Here is a 6,193-nt window from a genome sequence, read left to right on the forward strand (position 1 = left end):
ATTGTACACCCTAATCTAGACACTGCACAGATTTTTTTCATGCAACACATTTTTATGGAATGTCTAGATTTGTATTTACAAAGGTGTTATAATCAATTGGAAAATTTAGATTACAATTGGACCATAGACTTTAATCTACACATACTCAAAGAAGCCAAAGGACATACTTAAGGATACAAAGCCATTTCTGTGGTAGAGTGAGGAGAAAAGTCAGATTCACAGCTGTGGGTATTAATAACAGAGCCAGGCTTTCTCGCTAACAAATGCTTCCATGGATTCCCAGGTGACCTACTTCTCATCATGAAGAACCCATCAGATTTCTTTATCCCAATTACCTAATTATTTACTGGCCTTCTATGTACAAAAACACTTTACGAAGGACTTGGGCGGAGAGTTAATACCTATTTTCCTCATCAAGATTGGCAGAAATGCAAAATCTGGTAAAATGCTGCTTCAATTCAGGCAACAGTAATATATGACTGGTAGAGGTGGGAGAAAAGTCCTGTTGAACACTGTAGGTCCTTAAACTCACTTGGCACCTACATTTTCAGGTAAAACTTTTTTTGGTGCCTACACTTCTGCCTCTGGGCATGTGCACTACTGATTCCTTCTAGCCATCTAACCACCTATTTCCCTAAGCCACAAAATGTTCACAAACTGGGAGAGAAGGCAGGCATTTAAGTGCCTAAGTAGCATGCAGGGCTTGACACAATACGTGTGTTTGGAAGCTTCTTACCAGATCAAGTACCATGTAAAATCTGGCTGGAGGAGGACATGGTTGTGGGGGACCCCACCTTATAATTCTGGCTAGAGCACATACCTGCAATGGAGAAGACTGAGAAATACAGCAGGGCTAAGGCCCTGTTGACATAAGGAAGTTTGCAGGAGTTTGTTACAATAAATGGGCAGCTTACAGTAATATACTGTGGTTGTTGAATTTGAACTCAACATTGTGAGTTTGAACCTAACTTTTGCCAGCTTTCCAAGAATGTGTATTGTGCACATTGCTTTTTCTTTATCTGCATTCTGCAGGGGCTGGTTTGTCCTGAGACCAAAATTTTTCTTTTAAAAATGAATTTTTAAAGTACTTCAAAATCCATATGCAGATTCTGATTTTGTTATTCAGGAAATGAACAGTAATTAAAGGGAAGATTAAAGACTTTAGTAAGCAATTAGGGTAATGTAATCAAGACTCATACTCTTAACCCTTTCCCCAGCATGGAACTGAGATAGACTAAATGAAAGCAGAGTTAAGGTTGCTAAGGATGCTGATGAAGAACTTCAAGTTCAGCTGAACTCTGAAACAAGAAATTGAAGAGTTAAAATAATGGGCACATAAACCTCTGAAAACTAGAAGGTAGAAAGTTAAGGAACATGCCATGCTCACAACATAATCTTATCTCTGCCTTCTTTGACTAATGCTCTATCATATTGATAACACACATCAGTACTCTACTCTTGCAACGAAGCACATGAGCATGGTAGGACCAAGGGTACGTCTAGACTACAGGGTTTTGTCGACAGAAGTTTTGTCAACAGATACTGTCGACAAAGCTTCTGTCGACAAAGAGCGTCTAGACTACATTCAGTTCTGTCGACAAAGCAAGTTGTAGTCTAGACACAACCCTACAGGCAATAACACCTTCTGTCGACAGAACTCTGTCGACAGAAGGCGTTATGCCTCGTAAAATGAGGTTTACCAGCGTCGACAAAACTGCTGAGTTCTGTCAACGTTATGTCGACAGAACTCAGCGGTAGTGTAGACGCAGGTATAGTTTTGTCAACAAAAGTCCACTTTTGTCGACAAAACTCTGTAGTCTAGACACACCCCAAGTCTAACACCTTCTCTTTACTAAGATAAAACTTGGGTTTAGGTCAGTATAGTGCAGTGGTCACCAACCAGTAGATCAGGAATACATGAAAATAAACACTGGTATTCAAATTTGTGGGACACAACCCCAAATACTCAAGAGTGCTTTCCCCTGCTACTCAGGTCTACTTCTTATGGTATGAACCTTATTGTACTATTACTATTCCCAGTGGCTACTTCCAGTTTCAAGGGTAGAGTTAACTTTGTGATGTGGGGGTAGCATGTACCTGAATTCTGTAGTTCCTGATTTTCAGAGGTTTAAATTTGTATTCCCATAACTTTTTCTTTCCTTGTTTAATTAATATTATGAAAGATACATATCCACAAAGGTGAGCTTTATAATGCAATGTAATTTTCTGGTGAATAACATCGGAGGAAGGAGCATTGTGTAGATGAAAGAGCTAGAAGCCAGGATAACTTATTCTAGCTGTTCCTGCTCTGCCATCAATTTGTTTTAGGACCTTCAAAAAGCCATGTAACGTCTTTATGGCTGTATAGAAGGTATAAAACTACTTGCCTACAGAGGTGTAGTGAGGCTTTTGTAATATCAATAAATAACAATGAAGGCTGTTGAATAATTGTATATTAATATTACCATAATAACTTTATTAGATGTCAGTAAGGTGGGGAATTGCATAGTTGGAGTGTATTGGGAAATAAGAAGGTTAAAAACCTAGGAGGGGTGTTTTGCAAGTTATTAGGTTAACCAGAGAAATTCATGGATGAATATATTTATCTACATCACACTTTCGTGAGGACAAGTATACTATTCAACAGTAGCCTTGTGATTAACTGTTATTTTGCATATACATAGTAGCACTCATATGCTACTTCTATGTCATGTCAACAAAACTTCCCTGATAGATAATTATATGTCCAAACACAGGGTTAGTTCTAGGGGTGGGCAAGTTAACACAATTACATAGCAACTGTCTCTTTTTTTCTTCTACTCCGATTGATTAGCCTTTTTTTTTTTTTTTTTGCCTATTGGTGATACAGTGCTGAAAATGTTTTCCACTTTGCCTACCAAAATAGCTTGGGCCGTTCCTGTGTCACATGACTGCTTTATTTTACAACCGGTAGCTGAAAGCCATTGCATGGGCTGGATCACGAAAGCCCTTATGTGCACTCTATATCCAATTAATTCTCCCTTAATATTATCCCTATTTTATCCTTTCAGTGACGATGAAAGTAGCTTTCTTTCTTGGCATTGTGTGTGAGCAAAGCTTGGGGGGGGGGGGGGGGAGGAGTGGTTACTGGTAATGGTACCACTGTATACCAGAACATGCAGGACCCATTTTCAGTTGTGCTCAATCCTGTATGGCTTGGAATCAAATTCTTCCAGTACTGGTATGCCTGTGTACTATTTTGCCAAACAATGTGTCAGGAAACACTTGCAAAACATGGTAAATATGCTAACACAAAACAAAGCAGCATGTATTAGGGAACAGGTAATCCTATGGAGCAGGAGTAAAGCTACATAGGTAAGTAGTATTTTCAGGATGCTGTTTCTATGTGCTTTGTGGTAGTGAAAATGTTGCTTTTTGTACATGTTTCTGGAAGTTTGGGCATAGGACTGCCCCCTGGATGGAGACACAAATACTTGTTTTTTACTCCACATGGCTCATACTCCCACCGTCTTTGATCAACTGTCACATTCCAACAGTGGTTCTGCTATAGAACCCTTAGACTCTAACATTCCATCTGGTTCTTACAGGGTCCAGTGATGACTGAATCCGGTAATATTCTGACCAAAAAAGGCTCTTAGCCATTCTTCTAGCTGTTTCCATCACTTCACATGGAAAGATTTGTGTTAATTTGTGGGGATGGCAAATGAGGGGTGAGGGGCATGTAGGCTGTGAGGGGCCATGTGTGTTTCAGGTTGGTTGTGTTGTTGTGTGGATGGTCTTGAAGAATTGTGGCAGTGGGGTCAAATAATCAACTATTTGTGAAGTCTCCTTCATATCACCAATGAAATTGTTTAATGAAAATTAGCTGTAGATAAGGATGGTGATTGGTTGAGTTACTTGTGATACCATAGTTTAGATCTCTTGGCATGCCTTCTTGTAGCTTACTATACATGCCTTATTATAGCTGCACGCTGTGCGGGTGTAATTTGTAAAGTCAAAATGTCTGAAAGCTTAAAAATTGGACAGTCACAGGCCACCAAACCCAGTGATGTTTCCAAAGGCATGGGAAGTAGGGGTGTGGGTGGTAGCTGCAGCAACCCCAGGTTTTGCACCTGGCTTCCCTGCACCCAGAAGCTGGCCTCACTTCTGACTATCCAGTGGCTTTGCCAGCCTTGAGTCCCTGCCTCCAGGTGGCCTCCTCCTCCTGTATGTCCACCTGGCTCCTTCACCCCTCAGGTTTCTGCCACTTGCCATCCCTGTGGACTTACAACTTGCTGTCCCCAGGATCCAGGCCACTGGCCCTGGAGGTTCCACTGCCACTGGCTCAAGGCTCTGCTCCTGGCTTCAGCCTGGGGCTCAGCTGCCATCTCCAGCTGTGGCAATGCTGTCCTGTCTGTCCAGTCCAGGAAAGTTGGCAACCCTACGTGTGACCTCAGCTTGGGATACTGAGCAGCACAAACAGGAGTGTGTGTGTGTGTGTGTGTGGGGGTGCAGCTCAGCACCCCCATCCAGCACCGCTAATGATATTCTAATCAACAAGAGGCCTTTGCAGACCCTCATGCTATGCAGACCTTCTAGGCTTCAGAGTTGACACACACAGTGACAATCTTGGAATCTTATTTATAGATCCCTTTGGGCACTTAATGTTGCACATTAATCTCAAATCTAGCAAGTAATTTGTGTATAAATTCGATTAAAAAAATAGAAGTTGAAAATTTGGCAGGGAAATGGCTGTAAGGGAAGAGAAGTTCTTTTCAATGGTCTATGAAAAATTGCTTTTGGTTTGGTTGAGTTAAGAGAGTCTGAAAAATCATAATTTGTACAAGTGCAGTAGTCTTTAAAGGAACATTCAGTACTTTTTTTCAGAAGTCTTCCAACAGTTTGAAAGAAAGTACTGCACTGCATATGTTTACATGGCTAGTTTAGTATCACAGCAAGAATACAGGACATCCTGTATTCTTTACTTCACATTTAAGCATGAGCTCAGTGAAGGAAGAAGGGACTCCTGGACAACTCTTACCCTTTTCAAATACATTTCCCCATCTTAAATGCTGGAATCTGATGCCACTAGCAACTTTAAAAGGCCAAATTCTCAGCTGATGTGGATCAGCCTAGTTCCATTGAAGCCATTTATACCAAGAATGACATGGCCCAGAAGTTCAAGTTGCATGAAGTTTTCAATGTGGCAGCACACCTAGTTTCAAAAGAACTAATACAAGATTTGTTTTAAAAAAATATATTCTTCAGAAAAACTGCAACAACAAAAACCCAGGAACATAATTAAAAATTAAATAAAAATGGGCCACAAGAAATCACAAAGAGGAGCACTTATAAGTGAGAAAATACCAAGCTTACATTGTTTGCACAAACGGTTGCACAACCTTAACTTTGCTACTTTGTCTGAATGCCTTACGATACAAGCCTAATTCATTACGTCTGGCCAATCTTTGCTTAGCACAGAACCTTGGGGAAGGAGGGCAAAGGTGACTGTATGCAATATTTATTCCTCACTTTCTATTCCTGGAACTAGAAAAGTATCAGTTCAGCCACTGGTAAAAATTAGAGCACCCTCAGGTCTCCTTTTATTTGCTCCAAATTTTATTTGCTGCAATGGCCCCCAAAGCTGGTCTGTCAGCCAGGACCAACAGCAGTCTCTTTTATTGTTACTTGTATTCTTCTTTTTTATTGAAGTTGTAATTTGTTGTGACTTAATTATGGTATCTTTTTGGATTCCACATACTCCTTTTTCACTGGTGGGCTTGAATACTTCCATTTATCAAACTGCTTCCTAGGAGAATAATTTTGTAACCCATATTAACATAAGGAGTCTTTGCTGACACAGTTAATTCCGTTGGACAATTGGGACTACACTCAGGAATATAGGTTTCAGAACTGAGCTTTAGATTTAATAATTCCCCCAAATGTACTTTTCTGAAATGGATTTCTCTTGAACACATTTTGTGGTCATATTCTTTCCTATGCTGAATTCAAATATTTTGTGGTGAATAGTTCCAACCTTCTCTATTATTCTCACATTGTCAGTCATCTTCTCTCTATTGCTAAGAAGTGGATGCAGGATAGATTCTCCTGTAGTTTGATTCTAGTGATAATTCTTTTGTACCATGGCAGTCAGCCAAGAAGCTCCCAAAGCCCATACAGTTGAGTTATAGCTACTCCAAAACATTTGTCAAAA

The 6,193-nt window shown here is 40.2% G+C and overlaps 1 protein-coding gene across 6 annotated transcripts in view; it reads left to right on the plus strand.

The window, feature by feature from the left end:
* ESR1 (estrogen receptor 1) overlaps positions 1-6,193 on the plus strand; it is a 296,248-nt gene that overhangs the window by 73,642 nt on the left and 216,413 nt on the right. The gene's annotated exons all lie outside the window — the stretch shown is intronic.

This window comes from Pelodiscus sinensis, chromosome 3 (assembly GCF_052426305.1).
Source record: "Pelodiscus sinensis isolate ZL-2025 chromosome 3, ASM5242630v1, whole genome shotgun sequence".
In the NCBI taxonomy this organism is placed as follows: Eukaryota; Metazoa; Chordata; order Testudines; family Trionychidae; genus Pelodiscus; species Pelodiscus sinensis.